This window comes from Scylla paramamosain, chromosome 31, assembly GCF_035594125.1.
Source record: "Scylla paramamosain isolate STU-SP2022 chromosome 31, ASM3559412v1, whole genome shotgun sequence".
Lineage (NCBI taxonomy): Eukaryota > Metazoa > Arthropoda > Malacostraca > Decapoda > Portunidae > Scylla > Scylla paramamosain.
In genome coordinates, this window is record NC_087181.1 from 5833169 (window position 1) to 5853565 (window position 20397).

Here is a 20397-nt window from a genome sequence, read left to right on the forward strand (position 1 = left end):
GAGAGAGAGAGAGAGAGAGAGAGAGAGAGTGTTTGCGCGCGGCGTCATCGCTCTCCGGGCTGTTTCTGGATGACGGATCACACAGCAGGAGGAGGAGGAATCCTTTATAAGGCATAAACTCAACTTTCAGAGGTCACATCGAGCTACAAAGTATATCATTGTATTCAGAATAACAAAGAGAAAATAATTATTAGTATTCAAACAATTTTCTGACAATTTCTAGGTTAACCATTTTTAGCCGTCATACAAAACGAGAAAATAATTTAAGCGCCGGAAGGAAAGGGTTAACATTAATCCTAAAGCTAAGTCTAATCTAGAAACGAAATACTATTTATTGATGGCTCGCACCATGGTGAGAATCGCGCTGAGCCTGTACCGGTCTGTGCGTGGTGCCTTTAGGGGCGTTATTTGGTTGTGGTGTCTTGTGGCACAGACCGGGCAAGGCACATCAGGCGGCAGCATGTATTGGAGGCGTGAATGACATAGTAGTCCCCTTCCAAATTTATCCAGGCCTCTCGGTGCCTGGCGGATAGTCTGGACAGACTCAGGGTGGTCAGGGCTTCATCATAGGTGGTGTAGGCAGGGACAAGGATGACCCTGCATGCCCTTTTCTGCACACTCTCCAGCTGGAGCTGTTGAGTGTGTGTAAGGGAGGAGGACCATGCTGGGGAGGCATACATAAGTTTGGGGAGGATGAAGGTGAGGTACACTCCCCTTAACTCATCTGTCAGCTTCCCCAGTGACCTGAGTCTGCGCAGCATGACTGTGCAGCCTGTAGGTAGTGAATCTTAAGGTGCTGGCGACATGTTGCATCCAGGTCAGCTGGTCATCCACCATGACTCCAAGAAGTTTGGCACATCGGACTACCTGGAGGGGGTAAGGGCCCACTGTGAGCTGGGGAGAGGGCACTGGTACAGAGGAGGTACAGAAATGCATCACCACAATTTTACTGTGGTTGATGGTCATCCTGCTCTCCTCTGTCCATGCCTGTAGTCGCTCCAAAACTACTTGCAGTGGCGAGTAGTCCGGGTTCTTGTGGGAGACTGGGACACCCACGGTGCAGTTGTCCACATACATCCAGTGATAGAGGGTGTCAGTGAGGGCATTGTTGATTAGGAAGAGGAAGCATAGTGGACCCATCTTGGTCCTTTGGGGGACCCCACATGTCAGCTGTTGGAAATTAGAGACAGAGCCCTGATAGCGAACGGCCTGACTCCTCCCTGTGAGGAAGTCGGCTAGCCACACTACCAGGTTAGGAGGGAGACCCAGACTTATTGCCGTGCTGATGACAACAGTGTGATCAACAAGATCAAAGGCTTTTTTGAAGTTCACAAAAGCAACAGCTAGAGAGGTTTCACTTGTCAAGGTGGCTGTGAATGAATTCAAGGAAGGTGGTCATGTAATGGGAGGTGGAGGTGGCTTTAATATTTCCAAACTGTTTGATATCTACGGTATTACAGATATTGGTGTAGGTCCAGTCATACACAAAATCTTCACAAATAAGGCTAGGAATGGGGGTGATAGAGACTGGCCTGAGGTCATTGAGTGACTGTGGACTGGAAGTTTTGGGGATGGGGCTGATGTAAGATGTCTTCCAGTCTGTGGGGCAAGAGTGCTGGGAGAGAGGCATTTATTATAGAGCATAGCAGTGTTGCTAGCTCTGTAGAAAACTCCATGTAAATTTTTATGGGAAGGTCAGTGGGTGTGGTGGATCTTGGTTTAAATTTAAGTATTCTCTTTAAAACATCCATCACCTGGACAGTGGGGGGAGGGGAGGGAGCAGGAAGATAGGCAGGAAGCGGAGTGGTGTGGAGGGAAGGAAAGGTCTGACAGATAGCGGCAAAGTGATCATTAATCTCCAGAGCTGTGAGATTAGCAGGAAGGTGTGAGGTGCAAGGAAGAGATGAAGTGTGCTTTTGTAGGCCACACAAAGCTTTGATCCTAGCATACCACTGTGTGTTGTTGGCCAGCTTGAGATGATGTATCTTGTCCGGATAATAGCTTGCCTTGGCAGCCTTAATCTCCCTGATCATTCTGTTTCTTAGCTTTCTGTATAGGACCGGGCAGGAGTGGAATGCCCAGGTCCGCTGACCTTTTAATGCGGAGTGCCATCCAGGGGGCATCAGACAGGTGCACTGTGATGCTCTTGGCTGGGAACTAGTGGTGGAAGGCTTCTAAAGAAAAAGAAAGGGATGAATGATTGAGAATATTGGTTAACTTTTGCATTAGAGAGATGGACAGAATAGGGATGAGAGAAAGAAGAAAGTCTTGTGCAGTGAGGCTGTGGAAGGAGGGGATGCATGCAGTTAGCAAGAACAGAAGAGCAGTTAGCATGAAAATAGCGGTAGAAGATACCAAGAGATGCAATATTGCAGCGATGAAAAAGAGGCTGAAGACAGTTAGTTAGAGGAGAGTTGATAAGATGAAAAGCTTTTGATTCCACCCTGTCTAAAATAGCAGTATGAGTGCACCCTCCCCTCCCAGTATATGTAAAGCATACCCTGTACATGGGCAGATAAGACCCCTATACAGAGTTAGCAGCTTGGAGGAGGGAGGGGGAGAAAAACTGGCAGAGACGACTCAGAATGCCTAACTTATAAAAGCTGTTTTAGCTAGAGATGAGATGTGAAATCTCCAGTTTAGATTATAAGTAAAGGGCAGACTGAGGATGTTCAGTGTAGGAGAGGGGGACAGTTGGATGTCATTGAAGAAGAGGGATAGTTGTCTGGAAGGTTGTGTCCAGTTGATAGATGGAGGAATTGAGTTTTTGAGGGATTGAACAATACTAAGTTTGCTCTGCCCCAATCAGAAATTTTGGAGAGATCAGAAGTTAGGGATTCTGTGGCTTCCCTGCTTGAACTGTTTACTTCCTGAAGGGTTGGATGTCTATGAAAAAGACATAGAAAAGTGCAGCATGGTATCATCAGTGTAGGAGTGGATAGGACAACAAGTTTGGTTTAGAAGATCATTGATGAATAATAGGAAGAGAATGGGTGACAGGACAGAACCCTGAGGAACACCACCATTAATAAATTTAGAAGAACAGCAACCGTCTACCATAACAGCAATAGAATGGTCAGAAAGGAAACTCCAGATGAAGTTACAGAAAGAAGGATAGAAACCGAAGGAGGGTAATTTGCAAAATCAAAACTTTGTGCCAGACTCTATCAAAAGCTTTTGATATGTCTAAAGCAACAGCAAAAGTTTCACCAAAATCTCTAAAAGAGGATGACCAAGACTCAGTAAGGAAAGCCAGATCACCAGTAGAGTGGCCTTGGTGGAACCGATACTGGCAATCAGACAGAAGGTTGTGAAGTGATGTATGTTTAAGAATCTTCCTGTTGAGGATAGATTAAAACCTTTAGATAGGCAGGAAATTAAAGCAATAGCAGAGTAGTTTGAGGGATTAGAACAGTCAACCTTTTTAGGAACAGGCTGAATGTAGGCAAACTTCCAACAAGAAGGAAAGGTAGATGTTGATAGACAGAGTTGAAAGAATTTGACTTGGCAAGGTGCAGGGACTGAGGCACAGAGTTTCAGAGAACAATAAGAAGGATCCCATAAGGTCCATAAGCCTTCCAAGGGTTTAGGCCAGTGAGGGCATGGAAAACATCACTGTGAAGGATTTTAATTGGTAGCATGAAATAGTCAGAGGGTAGAGGAGAGGGAGGAAAAGCCCTGAATCATCCAAGTTAGAGTTTTTAGCAAAGGTTTGAGAGAAGAGTTCAGCTTTAGAAATAGATGAGATGGCAGTGGTACCATCAGGTTGAAATAAAGGAGGGAAAGATGAAGAAGCTAAGTTATTGGAGATGTTCTTGGCTGGGTGCCAGAAGTCACGAGGAGAGTTAGATCTTGAAAGATTTTGACACTTACTATTAATGAAGGAGTTTTTGGCTAGTTGGAGGACAAAAAACCTGGCATGATACCAGGCAGAAATATAAAGCACATGAGATTAAGGTAATGGAAGGCTCAAGTACCCTTTGTGGGCACCTCTCATCATGTATAGCAGGAGAACAGGCTTTTCAAACCAAGGTTTGGAAAGTTTAGTTTGAGAGATAGAGTGAGGAATGTATGCCTCTATGCCAGACACTGTCACCTCTGTTATGTGCTCTGCAAGCAGAGAAGGGTTTCTGATATGGAAACAGTAATCAGAGACTTGTCTGTGTGCTGAGTGCACAACAGAGGTGATAGTGTCTGGCATGGACTTGAGGCCTTTTGTGAAATTATATATAGTAGGCTGGTCACAATTCTCTAATTTATTCATCAGCTTAGCCAACAAATTTTCCAAACAGTCTTGATTAAGCCTGTGGCCAAGAAGGTATTTCACTTTGTACCTCCGGACATCTTGCCACAGTGCCTGGAGTGATGCTGAGTTAATGAGTTACCCATTGATGCAGTGGATCCATACATGAGGTGGAGCACATACTTGAAGTAAATTTATATATGAAGTAATCTCCCTTATGAACTGAACATGGCAAGACTTTAAATTGATCCTCCTAAGAACATCCTTGAAATGATATGCAACAGAGCTTTTAAAACAATCAAACAATCTATCCACCTTGTGTACAAAATTTGCTGTATGGACAACTGCCTGTGGCAGCAGGCCTGCAACTGAATGCATAGATGCCTGCTGCTACAGTATGACTCATTACCTGAGCAGCTAGATTGACCCTCATCTTTGAAAAGCCTTCTTCACATATATGTTTAGTAGTTAATTCTGGTGCAAGTATAATTTTCTGTTCATGATCTTTTCCAAAAAAATTTCTTATGTGGTCCCATGAAATGACAGCCCTCCCAATGTTAATATCATACTTAAGAAGAGTGTTCCTCAGGCTTTTCAACAGATGTAGGGAATCATAAAAGAAATGTACCATCTCCCCATTGGCTTCAGAAGAAGGATATTCTCTAGTCATGCCAAGGCAGTGAAACAGGGACTGATGCATGCCTTCTTGGTCACATACTGTGAACATCACTCTAAACCCTGTGTCCTGAATTTTTTAAATTGTTGTTTCATACAGTTCCCTTAATTTGGTGGTATTAATTCTTCCTGCATAAAAGAAATGTCCAAAAACCGTCTTCCATCTTTTTACCAACCCCTTAACCATAAACACAAGTGCATGGTTAGCCTGTTTCATATTTGTGCCATGCTCTCCAAAGTCCTTTCCAAAAATGATCTGACACCTTGTCAAAATGAAGAGATTCTTTTACACTCATTGCATCAAATGCATTGCCACAAAGAGTCCCTTTGGCAAGTCCCATGCTCACATTTCTAGGGCTGCTAGAGATGGTTTACTCCAGCCAACATTTATGGAAATGTTTCATAACCATGAATGTAATGTTTAATGTTGAAAGTGATGGAAGTTTAAATATTGAAGAAAGAAATCTGTAAGTTTTAGGGCTGTGATAGTATGTTGCTAGATCAAATATCCTCTCTTGTTCACCATATATTCTTCCACTCTTACATGTAACACCACTCTCCTTTAAAAAAAGTCAACTATCTTGGGATCAAGGTACTCAGCAAATTTGGTAATTACCTGCTGAGGTGTTTTCTTGATGCCTCCCCAGAGTGATAACTTGCCTCCTCAGCTTCCTGACAGTGTTTTGCATAAGTTTTACTCTAGGAGTTCCTGAAAATATTGACTGAGTGATGTGATATGGATGGATAGAAATGGTTGGTCAGTCAGATGTAAAGTAGTGGAATGGATGAAAAGAAGTACATTGAGGTGGCTTGGACATGTTGAAAGAATGAAGCATGAACAGCTTGTGAAGATGTATAGTAGTGAAGTGGAGGGCCATTACAAGATAGAAAGGACACTGAGATGGAAGTATAGAGTTATGGAGTACTTGTGTGAAAGGTGAAAGCAGAGCAGGAGACTTGAGCTGAGTACTGGGGAGTGTATGGATAAGGAGAGGTGGAGGCTTTTCTGTCGTGGCCACCCCTTTTTGGGGATACTGCTGGAGGAAGCAAGGAGTCAGAGAGAAAAAGATAGATGAAATACACTGGCTATAATTTGTGGTAGAGGACAGAACTGTCATCCCCACTGATTTGTAAAGAAAACAGTGTGGGGGGTAACTGTAAAGTTCTGAGTTATATTGAACAATTTAGTGTCAGAAAATCAGTGAAGATTTGATGTGAACAGCAATGGAAGTACAGTAGCAGTACTGTCAATTTATAACTTATGGCTTCAGGAAGACTTTGCTGGCTTGGTGTTTTGTGCCCCTTCACAGTCCAATAATGACGCACAATCTGTAAGAAATTACACCTTAAGTCATTTAGTCACTCAAAGAGGACAAGCTAGAAGCACATCATATCATTAACCTCATAACTCCATCCTCAAAGATTATGTTTCACTTTTGCTCTTCCTGACCAGGGGGTTGTGTATCAAGTACGAATAGACATCACCAGAAGAACAATATTCTCTTGATTGCCTCATGGCAAAAGTTCCCAACATATTGTACAGTGCCATTCTGTCCGATTACCTATTGTAGTACATATTATTACATGCAATATTGGCCATGATTTTTCCTAACACCATTGCTCATATCTGCTTTCTCCACATCACTATCAGTGTTTCACATCAGATGGACATATTCTGCACTTACACACATGCATGCACGTGTACACACACCACATGACAGCCATGGCAGCCACCCTTGAATGATATGCAGAGGAACAGAGGAAGCTGGACGTCACACGGTTATGTCTGGTTTCATCAAGCTACCAGATGATGATTAGGAAAACAGAACCACCATTGAGTTCAAAAACATTGCTGCATCTCTAGAATATAAAATGGTCATAGTAGACTATGTACAAAGTATGAAAATAAATAAATAAATAAAAGTAAGTAAACATTTTCTTTCTATTTCTTTAACTCCCTATTATTCCTGTAATGTTGCTGGCACTGAATTATCAGTCATTGTCTAAGAATCAGCACATTTCATTATTTTATTAGTATATGAAACATAACAGTACAAAAATATGCAGGTACTGATGAGTGACAATAAAGTAAAGCTTGCCCATGTAACAGTGGAGTGCAGGGAAACAAGGAGAGCAATGATTTCGTTTGAACTCCTAATTCAATGATGTTCTTGATTAGCAGCAATGTCTCATGAACACCATGGTAGACTTGGTTTTCCTAAATATCATTATGGAAGCTTGATAATATCTACTGATATGAGCTGTGGCTTCACCTTTCATCAAGGTGGAAGGTTGGGGTTGCACCCTGTATTTTTCTAGCATGGAACACTACAGTAAATGTCTCATAAAGATATTTAAGATAGGTAGTGATGTTAGTAGCTTTCACATGACATGCATAATGATCGACAACTGTGTTGTATGTTGTACCATTTGAGCAAACAATTGCAAGAGGAACAGCCATAGGGAAAAAGAAATAATTATAGTCATGGAATGGACATTGAAACAGATTTCAGAATGACATGTTTGTAGGGGCAACGCATTGTCTGCATTATTGTGAGTATGACTTTGCAAATGTTTCCCATGATGGGGCGAAAAATAACAAGAATAGTATCAGTGATAGAAATTTAAGTATGGTGACACACAGCCATCTAAAGATTCCCTCGAGGTAGTGGCATACGCTGAAAAATCTGCAACCAGAACCAGAGTAGGAGGCAATTCAAGCAGCATGACAGAGCCATTAACAGAAAATGGGAAAAGCATAATTTCTTAAGCAAGGAAATGGTCTGAGGACTGAAAAGGGGCATAAATGACAACAACAAGTGTGAGAACTGACTCTGATGCAGGGTAGTAGTACTCAATGCTGTCGTCCTCAAACAATGGTTTTAACTTGTAAGTATTTCTTCCCATATCAAGTGTCATAAGTAGGTCAGCCAATGGGAAAAGAGAAGCATTTATGTGGCCCATGCTTGCATCAATGAGATTCTGAATTAGGATAGTATTATAGGAAAGAACTGAAACCATAGAAGCTTACAAAATTTCAATTGACTGATTGAAATCTGTTAGAACATCCATGTGGACTAACATCCCATTCAACACAGTGTGGAGAGTGTTAGCATGTTGTAGGAGATCTTTTACATTAGCCTGGGGAGTAGCAATATGTTTACTATGCAGATTATTAACCCGCCTGTTAGCAGAATCAACATTTACCAGACAATGGTAGCATTCATGCAAATCCTGCACATCTTCATCCATAGCTGTTCCAGAGAGTGTCTGAGAAAGCTTCCCAAAAGCGTTTAATAGCCCATGTTTAGAATGGGCCTGCACTGAGTGTTTGCCATAGTCATGCATAGCGGTAGCAGGTTGGTCAGAGAGGAAAGTCAGTTTAGATTTCAGGAGATGTAAAATAGTTTGAGCATGAAGATAGGATGATGTGTGTGATTGATGAATTAGTTCCTTATTTACTCGCTGAACTTTAGCAGCCAAATTTGTAACAATTTCTGTCAGGTCATCATGTAGTGAATGAAGGCAGGAGTAGGAGTATCGAACGAACAACACATTCTCCACTAGGGTGCCCGATCCCAGGGGCGCAGTAAGCATACCTGGTTTCAAATGCATTGGCATGTCTAATATGGCACCTAACACAGCCAAAACTAGCAGGAAAATCATCATTGCTGAAAAAAAAAAAGGTGTAATTTTAGGGTTGTGGTCAGAGATTCTAATTATGGAATGAGTAGAACTAAGTGAAGGTGACAGGGAGGGAGTTACTTGGTTCGTACTTGTGTTTATCCAATACTGGATCAGAAGCCTTAGTTTTCTTTAACCTATTGCTGTGAATCATCTCTACAGTATTCAAGTAAAGACCTAAGACTTCATATTTGTTGCCATTTCCCTCCAGGACAATTAAATGTGGACCCATGAACTTAGGAGACAATCTGGATTTCCTCAGGGGTGCTTGAATCATCACTGTATCACCTAGTTTTAAAGTGACAGGAGTTGCATGCTTGATTCATCATTTCAGTTCTTGAGGCTTGCAACTTTTCCCTCTCCTTTTTGTGTATGTCAGTGAAAACTCTCAGATGTTGGGAAGTGTAGTCGTTTACATTATAGACAGGCTTTGAAGGGCCTGCAAATAAATTGAAATAAATTGAAGGGCCAGAACTACAAAATGAGTGAAGTGATCTGCACACAATGAAAGATACTGAGAGCCTTGATGACTCCTTGGAAGCTGCAGTAGGTCTACTGCAACTACATCCCATGCTTGTTCAGGTGGTGGGTATCCTAGCATAGGCACTGGGCCAGAAATAACTCTTTAATGCTTAGCTTAGCAGATAATGCAATGGGCAACATAATCCAATATATTTACCCTCATCGGAGGCCAATAATATGCATAATGGACGGCAGCCAAGGATGTCCAGCTGTAGGTTGGTTGTGCACAAGTTGTTGAACTACTGGAACAAAATCTTCTGGAATGACCAAAAGATCTTTGCATCCATCCCCTTTTTACCTTCATCTGCATAAGATATTGCCTGATGATAAAAAGAACAGTGGGAAAGGTAGCTGTAAGGAGGGCAAGGTGGAAAGATCACTTGCTTCCAGAGCATAAATTACTTTTCTCCATACCTCACGTTGATGCTGTTTCATGCCTAAGTTCTTGAGGGGAAATGTTTTGCATCAGTGATGTTTGCGAGATGACACCCACCGGAATATTTTGTGACAGGGCATCTGCCACCACATTCACATGTCCTGGGAAATATGTGAATTGAGGAGAATATCCTTGGATTGTCAGATACCAACACGCAAGCCTCCTGTTGAGATTTCTTCCCTTGAAAAGATTAGCGATAGTGACGTCCATGAAGACTGTAATTGTGTGTTCCAGTATTAGATCACAGAAGTGAATAAGTGCCCAGACAACAGCTAGAGGTTCCTGATGTGTGACAGAGTAATTTGCTTCTGCTAGGTTAAGAACTCTACTCACATAGGCAATCACACAATTTTTACCTCGATTGGTCTTTTGCATCAATACTGCATTGATCCCTAGAGAAGAAGCATATTTGTAGAGTTCAAAATGCAGTGAAAACTCCGGGAATGCTAGAACTGGAGCTTGGGTGAGAGCTGTTTTCAACTCCTGAAAGCTGTGCTCTTGTGCTCCACGCCATTAAAAGGAAACATCTTTTTGAGTAGCTGATTGAGTGAGGATGCAAGTTTAGCAATATCCTTAATGAATGGTCAGTAGTAACCTGCTAATCCAAGGAATGATAGTACATTTTAGGTAGACTTTGGTTGTTGAAAGTGTTTAACTGCTGATACTTTATTGTCTATTGTGTGAATGCCTTCACAATAAACAATGTGTCCCAAAAAGGTGATCTGGGACTTTAATAACTCACATTTTGACAATTTTACCTGAAGGCCAACTTCCTGCAGTCAGTGTAAAACTGAATGCAAAGTCTGAAGGTTTGATGCAACTGATTTACTATTAATGATTAAGTCATCCAGGTAGGCATATACGGAATTCCCTAACATACTTGCAAACAACGTATTAATCATCTTTGATTTGAGACCAAACGGCATGTGCAACCACTGGTTGCGCACGTCACATTACCTTCACAAACAGTGGAAAGAGTGTACTTCAATGTGAGGCACTGAAGTTTGCTGGGACCTGTGAAACATGTCACTATTGATTGGCACATCAGGAACCTTAATGGAAATGTGCATTGCTACATGATCTGGAATGTCATGGTTACCCACAACAGTGACTTTAACACATTTCCAATTTACATTTGGATTGAAGGTAGTAGGAGATACATGAACAGAGGGAAGTACACGTGAGATACTCTTGTTATTCTTCCTGGAATTACTTTTGTCTTTGTGCCAGAGTGATTTGTCATTTTGGGTAGCTAAAGGCTCATTTATCACCTGAAGTGTTTCCCCTTGAAGTATGACTGAATTGTTATCAAGAAGAATGCCAGTGTGGCTGGATTTCATGTCCATTAACCCCAATAGTCCATCAGCAGGAAGTTGATAGTTGGATGCAACATAGAAATCCATTCACTTGACTGGAATTCCCTTTTTCATTTGTATGGGTAAAGTAACCATCCCTAAAATCTTTAAGGTTGAACCAGTTACTCCCTGTAAGTTCAATTTGCTCTGGCGTAATGACCACTGACCACCATGAACATTCCACTTAATAGCCTTAAATGATTCCTCTGAGAGGACATTCACAGTAGCACCAGTGTCCACAGCCAGTGAAAGCCCACAGGACCCTACCTTAGTAGGCAAAGCCATGATGTGTGTTTAATCACAGGCAGCCACAAGACTATTGTAAATGGTTAGATCCTTAGTGCCTGTGGATCCACTCTTCTTGTTTGTTTGCCCTAACCAGGTTTTTGCAACGTTGGATGCGTGGCTTCCCCTGCCGGTTGAGAACCAGCAACATGTTGTATTTCTGATTCCGTCCACATGTGTGCAATTTGAAGGCAACAGTCAGATGAGTGATGCCCATAACCATGTATGAGGCAGAAGAAGAGTGGATGAGAATAAGAAGTCCCAGTCTGACAGGTGGTTCTGGGTGGTTTACCAATAGTGTAAACAGTAGCAGGAGGAGGAATGTAAGGTCTGAGTGGAATACCAGTAGGATAAGGAGAAAGAGGATAAGGGTTGAAAGAAGGATGTGTGTGGATGGAAGAGAAGGGTCGTGGGATTTGAGTGAGATTGAAACTTTTAGATTTTCCATGGTACTTTCCCTCTTGATTTGCATGGGGTGGCTGTGCTGATGGCATGCCACTCCATGCTTCTGTTCCCACTTTCTTTTGATTATGCTTATGTTTTAAGGACCTTTTCTCATTATGTTCTTATTTCTTACAATATGAACAGATCTTAGGATCCTCCCGCTACTGCATCATAGGACTCTGTGGGCATGTCGCAGCAACCGATGGATTCCCTTTTCCTTCTACCATTTTATTTTGTGCTGCTGTAATTAGAGCATCAAATGAATCATTAGGGTTATATTTTAGTGACTGGAAGGCATGTCTGGCCCTTTCTTTTACATGAAATAGTAAGAAGAATATATCAAAGAATTTGGAGATGATCAAAGATGATCATTGCATTGTCAGGTGCCTTGCCCCAGCCTTTTTCCTTGAGAATGTGAATATTTTCCATCTGTTCACCTGCAGGGATGGAAATGTCCCAGGGTTCTTCCATTCTTATCCCACTCTCTATACTTTCAACAATTGCACTTCTTTGTTTCATGAGAGTTGTTTCTGCTCCACCCCAAAGATTTGCAACATTTTTTCTTTAAACATTTTGTAGTCAGGCCCAAGATTCCAGGTGAGAAAAGACATGCTCTGCATCATTTTCAAAGTCCTAGATCCTGGTGCTAATCTGGATCTCATGAAACAAATTTTATCGACATCGTCAGTTGTTCCCAACTGCCGCATGACATTGTCACACATGTATGGAATGTATGAACAGAGTGATCCTCATCCTGCCCCAAGAAAGGCTTAATGTTAGTCTCATTTGGAAGAAGTTTCAGTGTTTTGGCTGGTGGTTGTGAACTTACATTAGTAAACATTGTGTGTACAGGCATCATCAGAATGGCATACATTTTATCATTCCTCAGAGTTCCAAAATTACTATGATATCAGTGCTGGTATCAGTGCTGAATATGAATCTATGAATTTCTCAGCTGCGCTGACAGAGTCAGAAGACACTGGACTAGGTAAATCACTAATATCCATATCATCTGTTGTTCAGGTTTCATGTTCAAGTTACTGTTGGATTTTAGCCTCTTCAGCAAAGATTTGTTCCTCATAGAATTCTTTAAAATCCTCAAATTTGTCTGGTTTCTCTGCCATCAGCAGTTACTGACATTTAGAAGTTATTCAACCATATAGAAAATAACAATAGAAAAGAAAGAATACACTATGTAGCATGCAATCATTGGTTATATACAATTATATACACATTACATGAAATGTAGACTTGAGAACTCTCAAGAAAAAAGAATGAGGTGCTATGCTTATTGTAATAACGAAAGAGGAGGGAGAGAAAAATTAATTTCCCGCAAATCAATTATGTGTGATGTTATTTTATGAAATAATAAAAAAGTGTAATTGTGGAGTCAGCAAAAGCTTGTACTCACTACTGGCTGACAGTATGAAGTAACTTCTGTTGGTCCTAGATGATCATCCTCACAGGCTGTCCTCATCCTCGAAGATTGTCCTCAGTGTCAAGGCTTGTTCTTGACAATGACTTGTCCAGATATTTCTGTTAGCATTTTGTGATTTTTGTGATGTGAGAATAATCTTGGGTCAACCCCTCAAAGGATAACACATCAAAGTCAGTTGATTATATCATCACTTCCACCTTGGATGGAGAGAGAGAGAGAGAGAGAGAGAGAGAGAGAGAGAGAGAGAGAGAGAGAGAGAGAGAGAGAGAGAGAGAGCATTATTAACCTGCAGCTAGATGTTATGAATACTGCTGTGGGTTTGCAATGGATGAGTACCTGCTTAGCTAAGTGAGTTTTAGCCACACTGAAAAAGTGTTACTAGTGTCTGTGCTGTGCTGCCCAACTCAACATGTATCATACCAAACACTTTTCCCAAATTCTTCCCTTTTGAAAGTAGTTTCATTTAGTAGTTAAATTTTAATGCAAAACAAGCAACAGCAAATTATAGTTCAAAAGTAATTATTCATGATTTTAAGGAAAGCAATTGAAATTCATGAGATGATAAAGCCAATGATTTCTTTTGCATCTTTGCAGAATCTGTTGTGATTTCAATCCACTTAGATATCAAGACAAATTTTTGAAATGGATATTTGTTTTTAAGTCAATTTTTTTTTATTACATTCTCTCTCTCTCTCTCTCTCTCTCTCTCTCTCTCTCTCTCTCTCTCTCTCTCTCTCTCTCTCTCTCTCTCTCTCTCTCTCTCTCTCTCTCTCTCTCTCTGTATAATATATATATATATATATATATATATATATATATATATATATATATATATATATATATATATATATATATATATATATATATATATATATGTATATATATATATTATACAGAGAGAGAGAGAGAGAGAGAGAGAGAGAGAGAGAGAGAGAGAGAGAGAGAGAGAGAGAGAGAATGTAATAAAAAAAAATTGACTTAAAAACAAATATCCATTTCAAAAATTCAACAATTTGTTTCTGTAAAACTCTAAGGTTTGCTTTCTTGATAAGGTTATAAGTAAATATATAAAGTCTAACAGTAATATATATATATATATATATATATATATATATATATATATATATATATATATATATATATATATATATATATATATATATATATATATATATATATATATATATATATTACTGTTAGACTTTATATATTTACTTATAACCTTATCAAGAAAGCAAACCTTAGAGTTTTACAGAAACAAATTGTTGCAGTGCCTGGTTGCAATTAGCTGGACCATGACATTTCTGAGTTGCTATAGTTCGAGCTGCCATGATTACAATGATGGAAATGGCAACTGTTTCCAAATAGATGTAGGGATGGGAGGCTCGATTCCTCATCCACTGTAGGATCCAATGATTTCATGAGCTTTCCTAGGTGTAATCCTGCACACAGTAATTTTGTCAGTGTCAGCGAGGACATGAACATTAATTCTGCATACAAACAAACATGTACAGTATTTTTCTAACCAGGAATTCCATCCCCTGAGTAGCAAAGAGCACAGAGGACAAGCCACTGTAAGAGGAATGCTCTTTGAATAAGAGTTGATTTATCATCTACTCAAGTCAGATAACTGACTTTTTTCCTATTTGAATAACCTTCTCAGTGGAAACTGAACATCAACACAAAGTTACTAGCAGTGGTAGATGGAATTCAGATGTTCTGCTGTATGGGGACAAGTTTGCCCTGCACACCACATCTCCTTCTCAGCAAATAAAACTAATAGAACCTTTATAATTATTACCTATGTAAGATAGCATTGCAGGCTAATAGCCTTTTGTCAGCAGATAAATATATGATACTTTTACCTAAGTGATGTGTACCTATAAAACATTGCAGGCTAACAGCCTCTGCCAGGAAATAAATCTGTAATCTTTACTAAACTGTATAATATATCCATGTAGCATTGCAGGCTAACAGCCTGTGTCAGCAAAGTATAATAGATGTATATTTGCATAAACTATATATACATTATATGCATAAAGCATTGTAACCTAACAGCCTCTGTCAGCAAATAAAAGTGTAATAAATATACTTATACACTGGCCACATAAAATATCTATATAACAATGCAGGCTAACAAGCTTTGGCTGTAGATAAACTTATGATATTATACCTCTATGCTTGATGTATGCATATATATATATATATATATATATATATAGAGAGAGAGAGAGAGAGAGAGAGAGAGAGAGAGAGAGAGAGAGAGAGAGAGAGAGAGAGAGAGAGAGAGAGAGAGAGATTATTGTAAATTGGTAATTTCTAGGTACAAAGTTCTGTACTAGCATAACCACACCTTATGTAGGCATTTGTCGTAAAAGAGTATAATCCTTTTCAATATTAAAGGGAGAATTCTCATTGATTGGGTTTATTATCATGGCATTTTACTCAAATTTTCTTAAAATGTTGATCACACAAGTGTTTTTGACAAACTTGACACTGAATAATAGTTGTCTTTACTTTTTGGTCAATTTTTGCTTTAGTCTGGACCATAAGCCAAATCTAGGCAAGTATGACACCTATTCCTCTTTTTATTTTCATGTGTTACTTATGTTGCAGCTTCCTCTACCTTTCTTCTATGTCCTAACATCAAGTCCATCTTACCCATTGTAATTCATGTAAAAGTACAAGCCTCTTATTCCTTCTTTCAATTTCGGGATTACATAATGCCTTCACTAAGTTCTAGCCACATGTAAGTGATGTACATTTTCTAAGGTCAACACTAGTTTTAACTAAATAAACTCTGAATTTATCCTGACTGTCGAGGATGTATGCTAGGGCATTCATGGTCCATATTCACGATTTTGTGTGCACTGTATAAAAAATTATTCTGTTCTATTATGTCAGTTCCTCCCTTAGTGAAATCATACAGTTTATGTGTGGCTGAGTTTCTTGCACCACTATCTTTGGTAATTCCTAATATTATAGGGTGGACTGTACTGAGAAGCAATACTTTTTTCTTACCATTACTTTTGGTGAATACTACGAGTACATGATGATTCAGTCACTTCCTCATTATCTTTAGTGCGGTACACATAGTATGACTTCTTCCCTTTCAGTGACTGCCTTTATTTCTGGTGGTATACCTTTTTTCATGCAATCTATGGTACCTATACCAACAATACCTTGTGTTTGAAGCCACTCAAATAAATCTAGGCTAGTACACAGTCTGTCAAGACTACCACAAGATCTACAAATTCTTGTATCTGACTTACTAGAACCTTCACGGTTGGAAGTAAGTCATGGATGTAGTGGGGTTCAGGTTCTCCAGAAGGTTTACCTGAGTATACTGTCATCCTGAAAGTGAATGGAATTCTTACCACGTTCACATGTTTACATAGCAGGCCACATCATTTAGGTTTGCTCTTACTGTACTGCTTGAATACTATTTGATTTCTACAAGAATATAAAGTCTCATCAATAGTCAAGAAGTCACCTGGCTCCAACACTGAACAATTATTAAAAGTTTTAAAAAGATCCCTGACTGCAGCAAACCTGTCATGTAACCATCTCTGATATCTGGTATCAGTGTTGTCAAAGGTTAGGTTTGCATGTAAAAATCCAAATCTATTCACAGACATTACTGCACCAAATACAGGGTGACCAAACTTTCTGGAAAAATGTTTAATAAGTACCATATTTTGTTGGTGCATTACACGCACCTCTACATAAGATGCACCCCTATTTTACAAGGATGTTTTGTAGGAAAAAATTTTATTGTTTCATCATGAAGTTATGGAAAAAAAATTGTAGTGTATGTGTGTGTGTAAGAGGGGCATCATTGGCAAAGGGCAACAAAAATTTTTTAATAAAAAGAAAGGCCCATTTAATGCCAGTTCCCATATAGATGTCAGATAGAATAATAAAAAAGGAAACAGAGGATAAGTGTCTTGAAACCGCCCTCCTGAAAGACTCCAAGTCATAGGAAAGAGGAAGTACAGAAGCAGACAGGTAGTTCTAGACTTTAACAGAGAAAGGAATGAATGATTGAGAACACTGGTTAATTCTTGCATTAGAGAGGTGGACAGAATAGGTATGAGAGAAAGAAGAAAGTCTTGTGCAGGCAGGCCACAGGAGGAGGGGAGGTTTGCAATTAACAAGATCAAAAGAGCGGTTAGCATGAAAATAGCAAGAGCTGCAACATTGCTGTGATGAAAGAGGGGCTAAAGCCAGTCATTTAGAGGAAAGGAAATGATTAGACTTCATAGAAGCTGCATTAGCTAGAGATGAGATAGGAAGTTTCCAGTTTAGAATACAAGTAAAAGACAGACCGAGGATGTTATGTGTAGAAGAGGGGGACAGTTGAGTGTCACTGAAGGAGAGGGGACAGATATCTGGAAGGTTGTGTCAGTTGAATTGAGTTTTTGAGGCATTGAACAATACTAAGTTTGCTCTGTCAAAATTAGAAATCTTAGAGAGATCAGAAGTCAGGTATTCTGTGGCTTCTCTGCTTGAGCTGTTTACTTTCTGAAAGGATGGACCTCTACAAAAAGATGTGGAAAAGTGCAGGGTGTTATCATCAGTGTAGGAGTGGATAGATCAAGAAGTTTGGTTTAGAAGATCATTGGTGAATATTAGGAAGAGAGTGGTGCCAAAATCCCTAAAAGAGTGTGTGTTTTGTCTCCACATCTGGCGTGATGCAGCACTGTAACTGTGCAGTAATACCATCTAAAACTGCATGCGTGCAGTTTTATTATTTGAAGGCCGCTGAGAAATTTCTGCAATTATACCTTCAATTTTCTGATTAGTATGGTGCACAATATTGGAAATAATATCAGATATGATGAACAAGTCCCATGCCATTTATTCTGAATTTACTGACCTTGTGTCTCCTATCAAACATTCTAGAACACTGGATATCTTCACAGTTGGTCCACCTTCCATACAGTTGGTCCATGTTATGGACTTCTCTACATCTGAGTTTATCTGTGGTTTCTCTACCATTATTTTATATTCCTGTAGCTTGCCTGGTAATACATAATTATCATATTTACTTTCATCTAAACAACTGGTCAATGAATTAACTAAACTGTTTCTTGCTAATGTCTTGCTACTTCTCCGTGGGAGCCACTCTTCATTATCCACGTCATTGTCCATGCACCTTCCTCATCACTTTCAAATTCCATGGCAAGACCAGCTTTGTCACCTATCACATCTGCCAAATCTTTGTCAGGGTTGTCTACAAAGTCAGGGGCTGTGTCTGTAGTCCATTATAAGCACTAAGCAATCATACATATCAAAAGTTTTTGATAGAGTCTGGCACAAAGCTTTGATTTCCAAACTACCCTCCTACGGTTCCTTCTCTCTGTAACTTCATCTCAAGTTTCCTTTCTGACTGTTCTATTGCTGCTGTGGTAGACGGTCATTGTTCTTCTCCTAAATCTATTAACAGTGGTGTTCCTCAGGGTTCTGTCCTGTCGCCAACTCTCTTCTTATTATTCATTAATGATCTTCTAAACCAAACTTCTTGTCCTATCCACTCCTACACTGATGATACCACCCTGCACTTTTCCACGTCTTTTCATAGACGTCCAACCCTTCAGGAGGTAAACATATCACGCAGGGAAGCCATAGAACGCCTGACTTCTGATCTTTCTAAAATTTCTGATTGGGGCAGAGCAAACTTGGTATTGTTCAATGCCTCAAAAACTCAATTCCTCCATCTATCAACTCGACACAACCTTCCAGACAACTATCCCCTCTTCTTCAATGACACTCAACTGTCCCCCTCTTCTATACTGAACATCCTCGGTCTGTCCTTTACTTATAATCTGAACTGGAAACTTCACATCTCATCTCTAGCTAAAACAGCTTCTATGAAGTTAGGTGTTCTGAGACGTCTCCGCCAGTTTTTTCTCACCCCCCCAGCTGCTAACTCTGTACAAGGGCCTTATCCGTCCATGTATGGAGTATGCTTCACATGTCTGGGGGGGGTTCCACTCATACTGCTCTTCTAGACAGGGTGGAATCAAAAGCTTTTCGTCTCATCAACTCCTCTCCTCTAACTGACTGTCTTCAGCCTCTCTCTCACCACCGCAATGTTGCATATCTAGCTGTCTTCTACCGCTATTTTCATGCTAACTGCTCTTCTGATCTTGCTAACTGCATGCCTCCCCTCCTTCCGCGGCCTCGCTGCACAAGACTTTCTTCTTTCTCTCACCCCTATTCTGTCCACCTCTCTAACGCAAGAGTTAACCAGTATTCTCAATCATTCATCCCTTTCTCTGGTAAACTCTGGAACTCCCTGCCTGCTTCTGTATTTCCACCTTCCTATGACTTGAATTCCTTCAAGAGGGAGGTTTCAAGACACTTATCCACCAATTTTTGACCACTGCCTTGACCCTTTTACGGGACTGGCATTTCAGTGGGCATTTCTTTTATTGATTTTTGTTGCCCTTGGCCAGTGTCCTTCTTACATAAAAAAAAAAATACACTCAGTAATTGCACCCAATCACGTAAGCTTATAAGCTCTTGTCCTGCATGCAGCAGTGCTTATTTACAAAAAGTTGCAAGATTTTTATCTCATGGAGTGTATTTAGCTAGGCCCCTTGCCCCTCCCCCACCCACTGCAGTAATGTCATGAGTGGCAAACTCCTGATTGGCTGCTGCCTGCTTCACCCTCTCTCTCTCTCTCTCTCTCTCTCTCTCTCTCTCTCTCTCTCTCTCTCTCTCTCTCTCTCTCTCTCTCTCTCTCTCTCTCTCTCTCTCTCTCTCTCTCTCTCTCTCTCTCTCTCTCTCTCTCTCTCTCTCTCTCTCTCTCTCTCTCTCTCTCTCTCTCTCTCTCTCTCTCTCTCTCTCTCTCTCTCTCTTATCTTTTAGTTTCATGGGTAGCATGTATACAGAGCTTTGGTGATAAACTTGTCAATCATAACCTTGAACTCATTGTCCGGTAAAACAGCTGATGTTGGTGGGGGTGGTTGGGTAGGTTGTGAAGTGGATGGTGGAAGTTTGTTGTCATGGCAACTCCCACCTGAAATTGCCTCCAATGTAGCCACTCACTCACCTGACCTCTCAGATCGTAGAAACAGACAGTAGCGGGATTACCATGTCTCATAGTGAGAGAGAGAGAGAGAGAGAGAGAGAGAGAGAGAGAGAGAGAGAGAATATGTCACCACCTTTTGAAAATATTATGCCTCCCATCTCTGAAGTGCTTCGTATAACCGCCTTGCATGTCAGTTAAAATGGGGAGTTTTTGGAACTAATCTGCAAGATGTCATTGCTACTGCATGTCCCCTAGTGACATAAGCTAAAACATTGT

The 20397-nt window shown here is 40.3% G+C and overlaps 1 long non-coding RNA gene across 1 annotated transcript; it reads right to left on the bottom strand.

The window, feature by feature from the left end:
- Positions 1-1683: 1683 nt before the first annotated feature.
- LOC135116415 (uncharacterized) lies at positions 1684-13692 on the bottom strand. Its single transcript, XR_010276303.1, has 3 exons — positions 13056-13692; positions 5535-6247; positions 1684-2174 (listed from the first exon to the last, which is right to left on the bottom strand). It is a non-coding gene; the product is annotated as an uncharacterized LOC135116415 (long non-coding RNA).
- Positions 13693-20397: the final 6705 nt, after the last annotated feature.